The sequence below is a fragment of the Stomoxys calcitrans genome, chromosome 3 (assembly GCF_963082655.1).
Source record: "Stomoxys calcitrans chromosome 3, idStoCalc2.1, whole genome shotgun sequence".
In the NCBI taxonomy this organism is placed as follows: domain Eukaryota; kingdom Metazoa; phylum Arthropoda; class Insecta; order Diptera; family Muscidae; genus Stomoxys; species Stomoxys calcitrans.
The window spans coordinates 161,597,943-161,618,648 of NC_081554.1; the positions used below are offsets into that span (position 1 = coordinate 161,597,943).

At 38.7% G+C, this 20,706-nt stretch overlaps 1 protein-coding gene across 4 annotated transcripts in view; it reads left to right on the plus strand.

Annotated features, from left to right (window-relative positions):
* Positions 1 to 5,319: 5,319 nt before the first annotated feature.
* LOC106086062 (guanine nucleotide-binding protein subunit gamma-e) overlaps positions 5,320 to 20,706 on the plus strand; it is a 312,964-nt gene continuing 297,577 nt past the window's right edge. Inside the window, exons 1-3 of one of the 4 annotated variants that reach the window (XM_013250584.2) lie at positions 5,320 to 5,537; positions 5,644 to 5,765; positions 5,838 to 5,930. The gene's annotated coding sequence lies outside the window, so the exon portion shown is untranslated. The other 3 variants (XM_013250583.2, XM_013250585.2, XM_059364489.1) reach the window with 3 other exon arrangements.

A 20,706-nucleotide genomic window follows, 5' to 3' on the forward strand; every position in this document is an offset into this window, starting at 1 on the left:
AGAATAGCAGCACAGCTATTCATATCTACTAACGGCCACTACTATATGTTGTCAGTTCCATTCATGTCATCAACATCATCATCATCATTATCACCATCGCCTTTAGAAACGTAGAGTACAAGAACTATAGCTATCAACAACAGCAGCCATGGCATCAGCACTTTGAAAGACAGTGGTAGTGTGATGTCATGAATATTATTTTACCCTTGCGTCACGATTGTGGTGAAGGATGAATATTTCTTTATTCGTTTGTTAAGGAGACAACGAGCTGGATCAATTGTTAAGAATACTTCTTGATCAAAAATGTGTGTCACTGTTTAGCCCAGGTACGAACACAATCGATTTTAGATAAAATTTAAACATTTTTATACCCTCCACCATAGGATAGGAGTATACTAATTTCGTCATTCTGTTTGTAACACCTCGAAAGACCCCACCTAAGACCCCACAAAGTATTCTTGATCGTCATGTCATTTTAAGTCGATCTAGCCATGTCGGTCCGTCTGTCCGTCCGTCCGTCTGTCTGTCGAAAGCACGCTAACCTTCGAAGGAGTAAAGCTAGTCGCTTGAAATTTTGCACAAATACTTCTTATTAGTGTTGGTCGGTTGGTATTACAAATGGGCCAAATCGGTATACGTTTTGATATAGCTGCCATATAAACCGATCTTGGGTCTTGACTTCTTGAGCCTCTAGAGGGCGCAATTCTTATCCGATTTTACTGAAATTTTGCACATAGTGCTTTGCTATCACTTTCAACAACTACGCTAAGTATGGTTTTAATCGGTCCATGTTTTGATATAGCTGCCATATAAACCGATCTTGGGTCTTGACTTCTTGAGCCTCTAGAGGGCGCAATTCTTATCCGATTTAACTGAAATTTTGCACGTAGTGTTCTGGTAGCACTTCCAATAACTACGTTAAGTATGGTTTTAATCGGTCCATGTTTTGATATAGCTGCCATATAAACCGATCTTGGGTCTTGACTTCTTGAGCCTCTAGAGGGCGCAATTCTTATCCGTTTTTATAGAAATTTCGCACGTAGTGTTTTGGTAGCACCTCCAAGAACTACGCTAAGTATGGTTTAAATCGATCCATGTTTTGATATAGCTGCCATATAAACCGATCTTGGGTCTTGACTTTTTGAGCCTCTAGAGGGCGCAATTCTTATCCGATTTTACTGGAATTTTGCACGTAGTGTTCTGGTAGCACTTCCAATAACTACGTTAAGTATGGTTTTAATCGGTCCATGTTTTGATAAAGCTGCCATATAAACCGATCTTGGGTCTTGACTTCTTGAGCCTCTAGAGGGCGCAATTCTTATCCGATTTTACTGAAATTTTGAACATAGTGTTCTGGTAGCACTTCCAACAATTACGTTAAGTATGGTTTTAATCGGTCCATGTTTTGATATAGCTGCCATATAAACCGATCTTGGGTCTTGACTTCTTGAGCCTCTAGAGGGCGCAATTCTTATCCGATTTGGCTGAAATTTTGCATGAGGTGTTTTGTTATGACTTCCAACAACTGTGCCAAGTATGGCGTAAATCGGTATAGAACCTCACATAGCTGCCATATTAACCGATCTGGGATTTTGACTCCTTGAGCCTTTAGAGGGCGGAATTCTCACCCGATTTGGCAGACATTTTGTACAACGGCTTCTCTCATGACTTTCAACATACGTGTCTTATATGGTCGGAATCGAGCAATAGCTTGATACAGTTCCCATATAAACTTATCTCTCGATTTTGCTTCTTGAGCCCCTACAAGGCGCAATTCTTATCCGAATGAACTGAAATATTATACAGTGACTTCTACAATGTTCATCGTTCTTTTATGGTCCGCATCGGACTACAACTTGATATAGTTCCAATAGCATAACAGATCTTATTCAATATTCTATGTTTGTCTAAAAAGAGCTACCGCGCATATAACTCGGCAAATGCGATCAATGGTGGAGGGTATAAAAGATTCGGCCCGGCCGGCACTCACATATCAATGAGTGCAGTCCGATTCAAGTTTAAGCTCAATGATAACAGGCCTCCTTTTTATGGGCGAGTCCGAACGGCATGCTGAATTGCGACACCACTTTGAGGAGAAGTTTTTACACGGCATGGTATCTCACAAATGTCGCCAGCATAAGGAAGGATAGCATCCGCTGAAATTTTTATACCCTACACCACCACTGAGGTACAGGGTATTATAACTGTGAGCATTTGTTTGCAACGCTTAGAAGAAGAAGAGCTAGATCCATTCATAAGTATGCCGATCGGATAATAATCACTTCCTGATTCGATTTAGCTATGTCCATCAGTCCGTCTGTCTGTCCATGTCTTCTTGTGATCAAGTTACAGGTCGCATTTATTACCCGATTGTCATGAAATTTTGCACAAGTCTCTTTTTTGGCGCTACTAATTTTAGTATATTGGAAATCAAACCCAAACATCCAATGCCAAATTTCAGCCATATCGGATAAAAATTGCGCCCTCTGGAGGATCAAGAAGTCAAGATCCAATGCATTCCTACTGATCCATACTACTATACTTAAAAATTATGTTCAAATGTAAAAAAAACCAGTAATGGTCAATAATTCATGGTCAAACCGATTTGCTTCTGTCACTTACTTCATCAAAATATCGGGTTTTTGAACACGGACGCTACAAAAGTAGGCCGATAGGGACAGCAAACGATGCCATGTTTTTGCTGCTGCTGTTCTTCTCTTCAGTTAGGTTTGCCATTTCATGATGGTAAGATATACGAGCCAACATCGAGTCGATGTTATTAAAATTTACAACCGAAATTCGGAGTCAGTGGCCTCAACGTTAAGAGAGAAAAATCATCTCCAGGGTTGAGGCTCATTTCTGACAGAATGGCTTCGTCAATAAGCAAAATATGCGCAAAATATCGCAATCCACACGTACTCCATGAGTCACCATTGCATCCCGAAAAAATTACGGTTTGGTGCGGTTTATGGGTCGGCGGCGTCACTTGGCCGTACTTCTTCCGTGATAATTAAGACCGGCACGTTACTGTGAATGGAAATCGCTATAATTCAATGAAAACGGAATATTTTTGGCCCCAATTAGATGATATGGACTTGGGGGACATGTGGTTCCAGGACTGGGCATAAGCCACACAGCGAATAAACAATTTATTGGAGACCAGATTTGGAGAACGTGTTTTGTGCGATTTGGAGGCCACTGTACCGCAGAGGTTAGCATGATCGCCTATGACGCTGAACGCCTGGGTCCAAATCCTGGCGAGACCATCAGAAAAAAATTTTTTTCAGCGGGTTTTTCCCCTCCTAATGCTAGCAACATTTGAGAGGTACTATGCCATGTAAAACTTCTCTCCAAAGAGGTATCGCACTGCGGCATGCCCTTCGGACTCGGCTATAAAGTCGAGGCCCCTAATCATTGAGCTTAAACTTTAATCGGACTGCACTCATTGATAGGAGAGATGTTTGCCCTTGTTCCTAAGTGGAATGTTCATGGGCAAAATTTGCAATTTGTTTTGTGCGATTTGACCCCGTTAGACTATTTCCTGTAGGGCTACGTGAAGTCTATGGTCTATGTCAACAAGCCAGGGACGATTGATGAACTTACGAATATCGAACGGGAAAATGCATCAGTATCGGCTGATTTATGCCTTCAAATTGTCGAAAATTGGGTTAAGCGTCAGGACTTCTGCTGGCGTGCCCTGGTAGTTATGCAAAAGAAATCGAGTTCCATACATAATGGCGTCGAGTCTACTTTCACAGAAATAAAGAATTTCGTTGATATTCACAACCATTTTTATACCCACCACCTTCGGATGGGGGTATATTCATTTTGTCATTCCGTTTGCAACACATCGAAATATCCATTTCCGACCCTATAAAGTATATATATTCTTGATCAGCGTAAAAATCTAAGACGATCTAGACATGTCCGTCCGTCTGTCCGTCTGTCCGCCTGTCTGTTGAAATCACGCTACAGTCTTCAAAAATAGATATATTGAGCTGAAATTTTGCACAGGTTTTTTTTTATTCATAAGCAGGTTAAGTTCGAAGATGGGCTATATCGGACTATATCTTGATATACCCCATATAGACCGATCCGCCGATTTAGGTTCTTAGGCCAATAAAGGCCACATTTATTATGCGATTTTGCTGAAATTTGGGACAGTGAGTTATCTTAGGCCCTTCGACATCCTCCGTCAATTTGGCTTAGATCGGTCCAGATTTGGATATAGCTGCCATATAGACCGATCCTCCAATTTAGGGTCTTAGACCCATAAAAGTCACATTTATTATACGATTTTGCTGAAATTTGGGACAGTGAGTTGTCTTAGGCCCTTCGACATCTTCCGTCAATATTGCTCAGATCGGTTTAGATTTTGATATAGCTGCCATATAGACCGATCCTCCGATTTAGGGTCTTAGGCCCATAAAAGCCACATTTATTATCGGATTTTGCTGAAATTCGGGACAGTGAGTTGTGTTAAGCCCTTCGACATCCTCCGTGAATTTGGTCTAGATCGGTTCAGATTTGGATATAGCTGCCATATAGACCGTTTCTCCAATTTAGGGTCTTAGGCCCATAAAAGCCTCATTTATTATCCGATTTTGAGAAAATTTGGGACAGTGAGTTGTGTTAGGCCCTTCAACATCCTCCGTCAATTTGGCTCAGATCGGTCCAGATTTGGATACAGCTGCCATTTAGACCGATCTCTCGGTTTTAGGTTTTGGTGCCATAAAAAGCGCATTTATTGTCCGATGTTGCCGAAATTTGGGGCAAAGAGTTAAGTTTAGCCCCTCCACATATTTCTTTAAGTTGGTCTAGATCGATCAAGATTTGCATATAGCTGTTCAGATTTAGATATAGCTCCCAAATATATCATTCAACCGATATGGCCTTTCAAAGCCTAGATTTAAGACCTAGATTTAGTCCTCGATTCGACATTGTCCTGGATAGGGAGCAGGGAAGAAAGAAGGCCTTCTTCTCCTTCAGCCCTATGTTTGGTAGGTTGGTGCGGAGACCAGTGCTGACTTATGGGACCATGGTACAATGGAAAACTGTAAAAAGTTGGACTCCTTTCATTTTGTGCCCCCCTCCACAGAATCACTGTACCACTTCGGTGCTATTCACAACCAGTATTCATGCCTTTATTACTACCTGCCTGCTGCTGACAATGGCTACGAATGTCTGTGGCAATAGCACCAACCACCCCACCAACTACATGTTGTTGCAGAATTGCTTGGGTTCTGTTGCCGTACGCCATACGCTCTTCTGCCGTAGCCATTGTCGTTGTCATTGCCATCGTATTCCTCCGTACACCATCTCGCAATAATCATTGTAGTCGTGCTTCACCGTTTGTAGCGGCTGGTCGGTTATAGTTGCATAGTTGTTTGTTTTGTGTTTTTTCCTCATGCATTGCCACCAACATTGTTAAGCGCTATTTTCGTTCATATGCTCGTAGACGTTCGTTAGTTAGTTCGTTCATTCGGTTGGCTGATGCTCGATAGTTGGCCATTTTTAGTTTAGCCAAGACGCAGCAGGTGCGTTAACGTGTGTGTTTTATAAATTCTTTCTTTCCGTTTCACTAAACAATGTTTCCGCCTAACTGAATTTTGATTTAATAAAAACTTCATTTTACTTTTCAAGGACTTTTTTTGAAAAAAAAAACAAAAAATTAAGAAAGGAAAAAAACAAAAAAAAAAAAAAATATTTTTTATTATTAGATTTTTACTACATTAAGCTTTGGTGTTAGTCTACAGTGAGTGTGTGTGCGTGTTTCAAAACAAACTCTTCACTTATACTTGGTTTTTGTTCATCGTTTTGATTTCTCCTTCCCTTAGTCCTTTGGATATATTTTTGGCGCCTTTTTCGATTCCTGAGGTATTTCTTCTGTAAGGAGGAGAGCGACAAAAAATTTACAACTTGTTGGTCCGGTAAGTCTATTGAAATGGAAGTGAGATATTATATTGTGGAATGGAGGAAATTAAAAAATTGCATGTTATAATTAAATAGAGTTTAAGGAGAAAGGACATGTACATAAAATAAAAGCTTGTAAAGGTTTGCTTGTGAAGTGGTTGATAGATAGCGATTTTTTTCATAAAATAAAATAAAACATTATATTAGGAATTTTTCTAGGTTGAAATAAAAAAAATTAATATAACTTATTTAATTTCATTTGAATCCCCCTTAAAGTATGCACTATTTTTTGGAAAAAAAACCCCTAAAACTATGCACTATTTTCTGGCATTAATATTTCTAATTTAATTAGATTACTGACAACAATCGATAAAACTCGTACTAATCGATAAAACTCGTACAACCGGGCGAATTTAATATACCCTCTGCTATGGATCGCATTTGTGAAGTTCTTTTTAATGAACAAAATTTGCCATGCTATTGGAGCCATATCAGGTTATTCAAAACATACACATACTTCGTTTGGATATTGGAGACCATGGTAGAAGTCATTGTACAAAATTTTCTCCAAATTGGATAAGAATTGCGCCCTCTAGAGGCTCAAGAAGGATGGGGATATACTTATTTCTTCATTCCGTTTGGAATATATATTCACAGTGAAATATTCTTGATCGTCTTGACGTTCTCAATAGATTTAGCCATGTCCGTCCGTCTGTCGAAAGCACGCAAACTTTCGAAGGAGTAAAGATAGGTACTTGAATTTTTGCACAAATATTTGCTACTAGTCTAGGTCGGGATTGTAAATGGGTCATATCGGTCCATGTTTTGATATAGCTGCCAATAAACCGATCTTGGATCTTGAAATCGTGAACCTGTAGAGAGCGCAATTATTATCCGATTTGTTTAAAATTTTTCATGACATCTTCTGTTTTGACTTCAAGAACTATGGCAAATATTATTCAAATCGGTTCATAACCTGATATAACTTCCATATAAAATGATTTCCCGATTGCACTTGTTGAGCCTAAAGAGAGCACAATTCGTATGCGATTTGGCTGAAATTTTGAACAACGACTTCTCCTATAACCTTCTTCATGTGTCCCAAATATGGTCAGTATCGGTATATAACTTGATATAGCTCCCATATAAACCGATCTCTCGATATTACTTCTTGAGTCCCTATAAGGCGCAAATCTTATCCGATTCGACTGAATTTTTGCACAATGACTCCTCCTATGGTCTGCAACATCTAAACTAAGTATGTTCCAAATCGGTCCATAACGTGATTTGGCTCCGATACCATGGCAATTTTTATCCATTATCCTTTGTTAGTCTATACGGAGAACTTGACAAATGCGATCCATGGTGGCTCAGTTAGCTCAGACATAGCTAAACTGAATCAGAAAGTGACTCTGAGTCGATCGGTATACTTACCAATGGGTCTATCTCTCTACCTTCTGGGTGTTACAAGCAAATGCACTAAGTTATAATACCCTGTACCACTGTAGTGGTGTAGGGTATAAAAATATGTTGTATGAGAAAATTTTAGGTTAGGAGCAAATTGAAGCGATCACTTGCTGTGCACTATATTTATAAAGATATGCAGATATACACCTTGACCCGTAGTCGACCTATTGAGCTTGCGCGTTTTTTTGTTGTTGATTTAAAACAGCTGTTATCATTGCAGAACATGTAACGTAAAGAAGGTCGCTTAAATAGCTTGCCTACATAAGTGACATGATAAGCTGTCACTTATGTAGGCATTTCGGTGACGGGTCATAACATCTTAATTTGATAGACGATTTGGTCATAGTTTGAAAAGCCAATCCCATAATATTATAAAATAAGTAACCTGCAAGTATTTAAAGTACAGGGTATTATAACTTGGTGCATTTGTTTGTAACACCCGGAAGGATGAAAAATAGACCCATTGACAAGTATACCGATCGACTCAGAATCACTTTCTGATTCGATTTAGCTATATCCGTCTGTCTGTGAGTTCGTCTGTCTGTCCTTCTATCTGTCCGTCTGTCTGTCCGTCTGTCTGTCCGTCTGTCTGTCCGTCTGTCTGTCCGTCTGTCTGTCCGTCTGTCTGTCCGTCTGTCCGTCTGTCTGTCCGTCTGTCTGTCCGTCTGTCTGTCCGTCTGTCTGTTCGTCTGTCTGTCCGTCTGTCTGTCCGTCTGTCTGTCCGTCTGTCTGTCCGTCTGTCTGTCTGTCCGGCTGTCCGTCTGTCTGCCTGCCTGTCTGCCTGTCTGCCTGCCTGTCTGTCCGTCTGTCTGTCCGTCTGTCTATCCGTCTGTCTGTCCGTCTGTCTGTCTGTCCGTCTGTCTGTTTGACTGTCTGTCTGTCCATGTTAATTTGTGTACAAAGTACAGGTCACAGTTTTCAAGCATATTTTTCGGCCTAGAGACGAATCCTATTGAAATTGGAAAATATCGGTTCAGATTTGGATATAGCTCCCATATATATGTTCTTCCGATTTTCAGTAATAATGCAATAAAATGGTAATTTATTAACCGATTCTCTCTACAGGAAGGATTTTCTAATGACTCTCAAAAATACTGGTGAATTTCATGGATGTTCAGATTTACACATAGCTCTCTTATGTATATATCGCCCGATTTTCACTTCTAGAGCCACTGCAAGGGCATTTATTGATCAATCTTCCCAAAACTTCGTACAACGAATCTTCCCAAAACTTCACGCTACAGACTTTAAAAATAGAGATATTGAGCTGAAACTTTGCGCAGAATCTTTTTTTTGTCCAAAAGCAGGTTAAGTTCGAAGATGGGCTATATCGGACTACATCTTGATATAGCCCCCATATAGACCGATCCGCCGATTTGGGGTCTTAGGCTCATAAAAGCCACATTTATTACCCGATTCGCTGAAATTTGGGACAGGGATTTGTGTTAGGCCCTTCGACATCCTTCGTCAATTTGGCTCAGATCGGTCCAGATTTGGATATAGCTGCCATATAGACCGATTCTCCGATTAAGGGTCTAAGGCCAATAAAAGCCACATTTATTATCCGATTTCGCTGAAATTTGGGACAGTGAGTTGCGTTAGGCCCTTCGACTTCCTTCGTTAATTTGGCCCAGATCGGTTCAGATTTGGATATAGCTGCCATATAGACCGATCCTCCCATTTAGAGACTTAGGTCCACAAAAGCCACTTTTATTATCCGATTATGATGAAATTCGGGACAGTAAATTGTGTTAGGCCCTTCTTCTTAGGCCCTCCTTCGTCAATTTGGCTCAGATCGGTTCAGATTTGGATATAGCTGCCATATAGACCGATCCTCCGATTTATAGTGTCAGGCCCATAAAAGCCACATTTATTGTCCGATGTCGCCGAAATTTGGGACAGTGAGTTGTCTTAGGCCCTTCGACATCCTTTGTCAATTTAGCCCAGATCGGTTCAGATTTGGATATAGCTGCCATATAGACCGATCCTCCGATTTATAGTGTCAGGCCCATAAAAGCCACATTTATTGTCCGATGTCGCCGAAATTTGGGACAGTGAATTGTCTTAGGCCCTTCGACATCCTTTGTCAATTTAGCCCAGATCGGTTCAGATTTGGATATAGCTGCCATATAGACCGATCCTCCGATTTGGGGTCTTAGGCCCACAAAAGCCACTTTTATTATCCGATTATGATGAAATTCGGGACAGTAAATTGTGTTAGGCCCTTCTTCTTAGGCCCTCCTTCGTCAATTTGGCTCAGATCGGTTCAGATTTGAATATAGCTGCCATATAGACCGATCCTCCGATTTATAGTGTCAGGCCCATAAAAGCCACATTTATTGTCCGATGTCGCCGAAATTTGGGACAGTGAGTTGTCTTAGGCCCTTCGACATCCTTTGTCAATTTAGCCCAGATCGGTTCAGATTTGGATATAGCTGCCATATAGACCGATCTCTCGATTAATGGTTTTGGGCCTATAAAATGCGTATTTATTGTCCGATATCGCCGAAATTTGGAACAGTGAGTTAAGTTAAGCCCCTTGACATACTTGTGCAATATGGCACAGATCGGTCCAGATTTGGATATAGCTGTCATATAGACCGATATCTCGGTTTTAGGTTTGGGGCCATAAAAGACCCATTTATTGTCCGATGTCACTGAAATTTGAGACAGTGAGTTTAGTAAGGCTCTTCGACGTCCTTCTTCAATTTGGCCCAGATCGGCCCAGATTTGAATATAGCTGCCATATAGACCGATCTCTCGATTTAAGTTTTGGGGCCTATAAAATGCGCTTTTATTATCCGATATCGCCGGAATTTGGGACAGAGCTTTGTGTTAGGCTCTTCGACATTTTTCTACACCTTGGCCCAAATCGGTTCAGATTTGGATATAACTGCCATGTAGACCGATATCTCGATTCATAGTCTTGGCCCTATAAAAGGCGTATTTATAATCCGATTTCACTGAAATTTGCCACAATGACTCATGTTAGGCTTTTCGACATCCGTGTCGTATATGGTTCAGATGGGTTTATTTTAAGATATAGCTACAATTCTTATTAGTATTTGGTTTAAATCGAAACATATTTTGATATAACTGCTATGGGACATAAGGTATGAAATTTTCACCGAATTTTGATGAAAGGTGGTTTACATATATACCCGAGGTGGTGGGTATCCAAAGTTCGGCCCGGTCGAACTTAACGCCTTTTTACTTGTTTTTTTATCCAATTTCGCTGAAATTTTAAACAATAAAAAGTTTTAGATCTCCTGCCATCCGACCCAAATATGGTAAAGATCGGACTGTATTTAGATATAGCTATCATATAGACCGATGTGCCGATTAAGCGTCTGAAGCTTATAATAGCTGTATTTATTACCCGATTTTGTTCAAATTTGAAATAAAAAAAAAAAAATCAACAGTGGCTTATATTTATTAGACCCCCCAATATCCGTGTCGAGTTTGGGTGCATAAGTTATTTTCAGCGGATTGTGACGAAAGGGGGGAGGGGGTTTCATATAAACCCGAGGTGGGGGTATCCAATGCCTTTTTACTTGTTGTACTTACAAAGTTTATTCTAGTATGAAAGACCTTGAAGATTTTTCTCATAGCCGAGACAATTGGGTCTACCACGAAAAGTAACTCTTTTTTGAGCGTATCTGAGGTTACGATTATATATTTATTTATGCTTTCAAGATGAAACCCACTTTCTCTATTCCCGTTATTCTATTCAGATATGGGATGTTTTCAAGTTTACGTTTCATTAGACATATTGAACTTCTTTCAATTAAAAGTAGTTTTTAGCATAGATTGTTATGCAATTATCGCCGTAGTTTGTTATGCAATTATCGCGTAAAACATTTCGATTTTTTTTTAAGTTTTTAATGTCACTTCATAATTAAATTTATTTGCTGCCATCTTCTCCTGCTTTCATTGGAAAATAAAGCAAGCAATGTCTACTTCCTAGTTTTAAGTTCAAAAGAAATAAAATGTTCAAAGTTTGGCCGGGCCGAATCTTGTGAACCCACCAACACCACCACCAAATTTTTGCCAAATGAGGTCGGTATATAGGGGAGCTATATAAGGTTATAGACCAATTTTAACCATACTGGCAAAGTTGTTGGAAGACATATCAAAACACTCTTTAAAAATGTTCGCCCAAAGTGGATAACAGTCGCGGCTTGCAGCGGCTTCAAAAGTCAAATCAAGAGACCCATTAATATGGGAGGTATATCCAAATCTGAACCGGTATGGCCCATTTACAATCCCCAATGACCTACATCAACAAGAAGAATATGTACAAAAATTTAAGAGGATATCTTCTTTCGTTCGAGCGCTATCGTTATTTGGATCGACTCTGGATGTCTAGACGGTCAAGAATATGTTTACTATATGGGGTTTTCAGATCAGTATCACAAGGTGTTACCAACGGAACGACTCGATTAGTAACCCCCCTTCCTATGGTGGTGGGTATAAAAATGATACATAACGAAATATATTCTCAAGTAACAATGATAATGACAATGTAACTGTTGGGTGGTACTGTTGCACTGTTGCCGTTACACTTACTGACAATCAACAACTACGACCATAACACTGCTGATGCTCCTCAATTAAGTCATTTTTCTCATAATTATACTCAAGAGGATACTTAACGTTTTGCAAACAGCAAACAAAAAATGAATAAGAAGAAGAAGGCAACAAACACTCTAACGTAAAGTTGATGAGAGTGTGCATGAATTTTAGACTTTGTGGGTATAGCCAACAGAGAGGCGGAATGATGCTTGTAAAGCCTGAAAATATGCTACACTTATTTTTAACTTCTTGTTACAACCTTCTTAGACATGCTTTGGATTAGAGAATATTCTTACACACACACCCACACACATAACAACCACAATCATTGCAAGTTTGCAAGACATTCTCTTGAAACTTTCAAGTCCTCTTCAGTGGGAACTGACCAATGCAAGTCATTGACTCCAAAATAATGAGCGGTAATGGAGATATGCATTCGATATCTCTCCCTACAATGACCCATTAATTTTTATATTTATTCCATATTGTTTGTCTTTTGTCAGTTTCTTTTGTGTGCTTGTGTGTGTGTGTGCATCTGTTGTCATTAAAATTTCTTTGAATTTTTATAGTTTATAGCAAAAAAGGGAAGCGAAATTTCAGTAGAAGCTTCCCAGAATCATGAAGTAATATACATAACGCTGTAAAATGTAGTTTTTAATTGGATATATCCTTGTAAAAGGGTGTGCTAAGTATTATGATGTCGTAGCAATAAAGCATTGCCATGAAAATGTACTTTTTAAAAGCAAAAGAGGGGAAAATATACGGGTTGTCAACTTTGAGGAGTTGACAAGCAACTGCAAAATTCTAAATGAGTTTTTGTTTAAAAGAGAAAAAGTTAGTTGCACTTTTTGTGTTTGTTTAATTGTTTTTAATGTCAATGAAAGAGGGAAATTGAAAATTTGATAACAAAATATAAGTAAATTACAAATTACGCTATGCGATACGAAATCCATCCAATATAGATTTTTTTAATTTTGTAAATAAGAAAATGGTTGTTGGCCAGGCACTAAAGTATATTTGAGAATTGAAATTAAGAACAATGGTTTTTTCGATTTTTTATACTCTTAAGAAAAATTTTAAGGCAGAAAAATGCCTTATTTCTTTTTACACCCTGCACCATAGGATGGGGGTATACTAATTTCGTCATTCTGTTTGTAACTCCTCGAAATATTCGTCTAAGACCCCATAAAGTATTTATATTTTTTAACGTCTCGACGCTCCGGGTCGATCAGCCATGTCCGCCCTTCTGTCTGTCGAAATCACGCTAACTTTCTAAATAGTCAAACTAACCGTTTGACATTTTGCTCAAATGCTTCTTATTAGTGTAGGTCGGTTGAGATTGTAAAAATGCCAAGTCGGTCCATGTTTTCATATAGCTGCCACATAAACCGATCTTGTGTCCTAACTTCTTCAGCTTCTAGAGGGCGCAATCCGATTTGGCTGAAATATTGCACTTATGTTTTGGTATCACTTCCAACAACTGTGCCAAGTATGGTCTAAATCGGTTGATAACCTGATCTAACTGCCATATAAACCGATCTTGGGTCTTGACTTCTAGAGGGCACAATTCTTGTCTGATTTCGCACGTTGCCTTTCTTTACTTGTTATACCCTCCTCCATACATAGGGTATACTTATTTCGCCATTCTCTTTGTAACACCTCTAAATATGCCTCTGAGACCCCATAAATTATATATATTCTTGATCGTCATGTCATTTTAAGTCGATCTAGCCATGTCCGTCCGTCCGTCTGTCCGTCCGTCTGTCCGTCCGTCCGTCTGTCCGTCCATCCGTCTGTCTGTCTGTCGAAAGCACGCTAACTTTCGATGGAGTAAAGCTAGCCGCTTGAAATTTTGCACAAATACTTTTCACTTGTGTAGGTGGGTTGGGATTGTGAATGGGCCAAATCGGTCCATGTTTTTATATAGCTGACATATGAACTGATCTTGGGTCTTGACTTCTTGATCTTCTAGAGGGCGCAATTCTCGAACGATTTGACTGAAATTTTGCACGTGATGTTTTGGTATCACTTCCAATAACTGCTCTAAGTATGGATCTTGGATATTGGATCTTGACTTCTTGAGCCGATTTGGCTGAAATTTTGCATGATGTTTATTGTTGTGACTTCCAATAACTGTGCTATATATGGCACAAATCGGTACATAACCTGAAATAATTGCCATATAAACCGATCTTGGGTTTTGACTTCTTGAGCATCCAGAGTGCGCAATTCTTATCCGATTGGAATGAAATTTTGCACAACGTGTTTTGTTGTGATATCCAACAACTGTGCCAAGTTTGGTTCAAATCGGTCCCTAACCTGATATAGCTTGCCATATAAACCGATCTTGGGTCTTGACTTCTTGAGCCTCTAGAGGGCGCAATTCTTATCCGATTGGAATGAAATCTTGCACGACATGCTTTTTTATGGTATCCAACAACTGTGCCAAGTATGGTTCAAATCGGTCCCTAACCTGATATTGCTGCCATATAAACCGATCTTGGGTCTTGACTTCTTGAGCCTCTAGAGGGCGCAATTCTCATCCGATTTGGCAGAAAATTTTTGCAACGGCTTCTCTCATGACCTTCAACATACGTGTGTTTAATATGGTCTGAATCGATCAAAAGCTTGATACAGCTGCCATATAAATCGATCTCCCGATTTTGTTTCTTGAGCCCAGAAACAAGGTGCAATTCTTATTCGAAAGAACTGAAATATTTCACAATGACTTCTATTGTACAATGATCAGCATTCATATATGGTCCGAATCGGACTAAAACTTAAAAAGAGATACCTCGCATAGAACTCGAAAAATGCGATCCATGGTTTTCATTTAAATCTTTCTATAACAAATAAGTAAAAGCGTGATAAGTTCAGTCGTGGATCGCAATTGTCGAGTTCTGTGCTCGGTATTCCTTTTCATGCAAACGAAGGATAATGGATGAGTCCGATTCGTACCATAAATAAATTGAATGTTTAAGACCCTAGTAGAAGCCGTTGTGTATTTCAGCCAATTCGAATAAGAATTACGCCCTTTAGGGGCTCAAGAAGTAAAATCGGGAGATCGGTTTATATGGGAGCTATATCAGGTTATGAACCGATATAGATTATACTTGGCGTTTTTGTTGGAAGACAAACAAAATACTTTATGCTAAATTTCAGTTAAATCGGATAAGAATTGCGCCATCTAGTGGCTCAGAAAGTCAAACTCCGAGATCTATTGTACAATATATATATAAAACAGTTGCGGTACTGCCTGATGGCTGACTGACTGACTGATCATCGCCAAGCCCAAACGGATAAATCTAGAATCATGAAATTTTACACGAATGTTGGTCTTGGGTCACAGGTTTAGGGCTTGGGTCATACGTTTAGGTAATAAAAAGTACCGAAAAGTACGAAATGGTACATATTTGCCCAGCGCGGATGGAAATGGTTGAACTGGGTGACTTTAAGAGTTTTTGAACATTTGTACATCTAGGTACTGCAAAAAGTAGCAAAAAGATACAAAATGTGTGAACTTTGTACAGGGCGGATGGATAGACTTAGAATTTTGAAATTTGAGATAGAGGTAGAATTCTGCAATTTAACATTTGGCCCAGATGTCTTGTAAAAGGATGAGGGTTAAAAAATGGAAAAAAAGAACTGGTAGCGGGAGCAAACGTATATTTGGTAACGGAAGTGGTACCATTTAGTACTTTCATTACAGATGGAGCTAGAGGTATGATATTAGGCATGTAGGTACAACTAGGAAATATATGATGGGTGACTAAATGATTTATTCAAAATTCTTAAATTTTGGTACCAAAATTGGTACCATTTAATACTTTCATTACAAATGGAACTAGAGGTCTGAAATTTGGAATGCAGGTACAACTAGGAAAAATATGATGGGTGACTATGATCTTCTTACAATTCGTACATTTTGGTATCAATGTAGGTTCCATTTGGTACTTTCGGTGCAGATGGAGCTTGAGGACTGAAATTTGGGATGTAGGAAATATATGATGCTCGACTAAATGACTTTTTCATAATTCAAACATTTAAGTACTAAAATTGGTACAATTTGGTATTTTCTTTGTATATGGAGCTAGAGGTCAGAAATTTGGGATGTAGGTAGAACTTGGAAATAAACGATGGATTATTAAACGATCTATTAAAAATCCGTGTAATTTGGCACCAATTTTCTGCTCGGATGGACCTTGAAGTGTGAAATTTGTCATGCAGGTACAGCTAAGAAAGTAACGATGGATGACTAAATGATCTGTCTAAAATTCATACATTTTAGTCAAAAAATTGATACCATTTTTATTGGGTTGCCCAAAAAGTAATTGCGGATTTTTTAAAAGAAAGTAAATGCATTTTTAATAAAACTTAGAATGAACTTTAATCAAATATACACTTTTTTCTAAAGCAAGCTAAAAGTAACAGTTGATAACTGACAGAAGAAAGAATGCAACTACAGAGTCACAAGCTGCGAAAAAATTTGTCAACGCCGACTATATGAAAAATCCGCAATTACTTTTTGGGCAACCTAATACTTTTTGTTCAGTTGGATCTTGAGGTCTCAAATTTGGCATGTGGGTACAACTAAGAAATAAATATTGGGTGGATATATGATCTATTCACCATTCACAAATTTTGGTACCAAAATTGGTACTATCTTCAGAGACGAAGTAAGAGGTCTGAAATTTAGCATGAAGATACAACTAAGAAATATGTGATAGGTGACTAATGTAGGTACAACTAAGAAATATATATGATGGGTGACTAAATGATCTATTCAAAATTCGTACATTTTTGTACAATAATTCGTACCATTTTTACTTTCTGTTCGGATAGATATATAGTTCTGAAATTTGGCAAGAGGTTACAAGAAAAAAATAAATATTGGGTGGCTAAATGATCTATTCACCATTCGCACATTTTGGTCCAAAAATTGGTACCATTTGGTACTTTCTTCATAGACGAAGATAGAGGTCTGAAATTTAGCATGTCGGTTCAACTAAGAAATATATGATAATTGACTAAGTGATATATTAAAAACTCATACATTTTGGTACCAAATCTGGTACCTTTTGGTACTTTCTTTGCAGATGGTACTTAAGGTCTGAAATTTGGCATGTAGATACAAGGAGAAGATATATAATGGGTGACTAAATGATCCATTCAAAATTCATTCAATTTGGTATCAAAAAGTGAAAAATTGGTACTAAAACATACAAAATGGTACTTTTTTTAGAGATTGAGCTAATGCGCCCAAAATTCCTTGACAAATTATTTATACCTTTTACCGATTTATATATACCTTGGTACTATTTAGTACTTTCTTTACAGAAGGGTATCGATTTCTAAAATTTTATACGCAATTATTATAAAACTTCATAATCTTATAACCAAGAGCCTACCTAGGTTTTGGAAGTCCTACACTAAATAGTGGATATCAAAAACGGGGTTAGCGAAGCAGACCACCAGGTTGCTGGTCGGTTTTTGAAGCAGCAATATCAAAAAATGGATCTATATGGTGTATTTACAATCCCAACCAACCTACAATAATAAGAAGTATTTGTGTAAAATTTCAAGCGCCTTGCTTTACTCCTCCGAAAATTTGTGAGCTGTCGACGTACAGATGGTCGGACTGACGGGCGGACGTGGCTAGATCAACTTAAATTATGTCATGACTATTAAGAATACAAATACTTTTTGTGGTTCTAGATGAATATTTCGATGTGTTGCAAACGGAATGACGATGTAAGTATACGCCCATCCTATGGTGGTATACTTTGCTCTTAGTTCGCCGCCAAAGGATTTAAATAACAATCATGATACAGAGGCTGCAGAACTACTGAAGCGTTTTCGCTGCTATGTTTCAGTTGACACTTGTCATGCGTGTCATTCATTTTAAATGTCAAGCAGACAAAATTTTATCTTCATTTTATCACCAAATAGTGGAAAACTAAGGATGAACCGTATGTTGAGGGGAGAAGTATACGTGTTTTTGGTAAGAGTAGGGATGGGGAGGCGCAGTACTCCAGGCAAAATTGCTCGACTCCGACTAGGATTCGAGAAAATTATCTCGACTTTGACTCTGGGCAGTAAAACATTTTTCAACAAAAAAAAAAATCAATTCAAAACAATTTTTACTATAAAAATATAAAGGAGAAAAAACAAAAAAAAAATTTATAGTAGACCGTTGTATTAAATTTTGCTTTTTTAAAATTCAAGCTCGATTTATTTTCGTTTTTTATTTAGTTTTTTTTTTATGTTTAGTTCAATTGGCTCTGATAGAACGTTTATCTCATTAGCTCAGAACTCAGAATAACCTTCCATGCACCTCGATCTTGTCCTTCTATAACCTATGAAACCCAGATTCAGGTGTCTCCCTTCCTTGATCTTTCCATAGGGTTTTTGTTCGTCCCAGTTTGCGTATACCACCGCGTTTGGCTTTAAAAGACTTCTTTGCTGGAGTTTCATCATCCTTTCTGACAACATGACCTGGCCAACGCAGCCGTTGTATTCTGATACGTATAACTATGCTATTGTCGTCATACAGCTCGTGGTTCATACGACGACTTCGTTGAAGCCGATGCTGTTGACAGGACGCGTATGACTTTTTTGGAATTCCCGAGGCACACATGACTTATTCGAGCGCACTGTTCCAACATATGCGGGTTTCTTTCTGATCAAATTACGCTACAATCCCAAAATTGTTAAAAAAATTCCGACATAAATTTTCCTGATCAAATAACGCTCCCAACCCAAAGTTGTGAAAAAATTTCGACATAAATTGTGCGGCTTGTATTCAAATATCTCCCTGGAAGTTGAAGTACAACATTCTGCCCTTGATTCACTTCTAGTGGCCGGTCAGGCAATTTCGTAGAGTTAATCATTCCTTTGACAGTATAAAATGATTTTGAGTTACACAACCACCATATCTCTTTACCGTACTCGGCACGCTTAGGAATAACTGCTTATCAACGGTCATTGCACCATGCGGAGCGTAAGGTGCTGCCAAGGTAGACTGCTACATTACCAAATATCATCATAAGTTCAGTTGATAAGTCGCTGCAGTCGCGTATTTCCATTGTCGAATCTGCAGCATTGTTTTATGCACTTCATATGATCTTGAGCGCCATTACTCTTCAAGAGTTTCACTATTCGACTTAGTGACCAATAAAGCATCGAACTCTTTTAAATGGAACGTTCACTTCCCTGCCTTTCCGATTTGATTCGCGTATTTTGATGTACGCCATGTCTTTGGTGATGAGCTAGCGGAATATGGTAAAGCGATCATATGTGGTTCGTACTGGTCCCGGAAAACCAGTCAAAAGACAGTTAACGATTTCTTGAAATATCAGTACAAGGACCCCAGCGCACCTTTTCACACGTTCACGTACTAAACACATTTATTGTAAATCTCAATAGAAATTAAGCTATTGGTTAGATCGCTTTGAATTTTTTTTAATGATTCTAGATAAAATTTCTTTGGAATACATGTGGGGGTCGGATATACTTCCCATGGACCATCAAGGAAGGACCCCAGGGACCTTCTCACCCGCCGGTTCATATATTTTACGAAGAATCTTTCTCTTAAACACTCCAAGCACTGCCTCGTCTGCTTTCATAAGTACCCATGCTTCGGAACCATATAACAACACGGATAGTATCAGTGTCTTGTAGAGCGCAATTTTATTCTGTCGAGGGGTGGCCCTGTTTCTAAACTGCCTACTTAATCCAAAGTAGCATCTGTTTACCAGTATTATTCTTTGCTTTATTTCAAAACTGGTGTCATTCGTTTCGGTTATGACGGTGCCGAGCAAACTAAAGTTTCTGACTACTTCAGAATTGTGGTTCCCAACTTTCTCCATTTTTTTATCAGATAAGTTGTACAGGGCATTTTGGGAGTTGATACCATCCATTTCGTTGTTACCATTGATTCTTTCAAAGTCTTCAGTAACCATTTCCGGTGACCGACCTATGACGTCGATGTCGTCGGCATAGGCGAGTAGCATGTGTTCTGTTGTGATTAGTGTGCTATATCTATTCACATCTGCATCTCGTTTAATCTTCTCCAGCTGGATAATAAAAAGATCACACCATTAGTTGTCTCCTTGTCTGAAACCTCGTTTGGTATTAAATGGTTCGGAGTGATTCTTTCCGATTTTTACTCAGGAACGTGTATCAGCAAGTGTCATCCTGCAGAGTCATATTAATTTTGCAGGGATACCAAACTCAGACGTGGCTTGAAATACCTTTCAATATATAGGGCTGTCGAAAGCGGCTTTGTGGTCAACAAAGATATAGTAGTTGTTGATTTGTCCTTCTCGGGCCTTTTCTAGGATATCGCGTAGGGTGAATAGCTGGTCTATGTTGGATTAACCAGGTCCAAGGCCGCATTGATAGGGCCCAATTATCTCATCGACTTTAGGTTTTAATCTTCCACACAGTACGCTCGAGGGTATTTTGTATACTACTGGGAAAAGACTTATTCCTCTGTTGTTGGCACATTCCATCTTGTGAACTTTCTTGTGTACAGGATATATTGGGTTGCCCAAAAACTAATTGCGGATTTTTCATATAGTCGGCTTTGACAAATTTTTTCACAGCTTGTGACTCTGTAATTGCATTCTTTCTTCTGTCAGTTATCAGCTGTTACTTTTAGCTTGCTTTAGAAAAAAAGTGTAAAAAAGCATATTTGATTAAAGTTCATTCTAAGTTTTATTAAAAATGCATTTACTTTCTTTTAAAAAA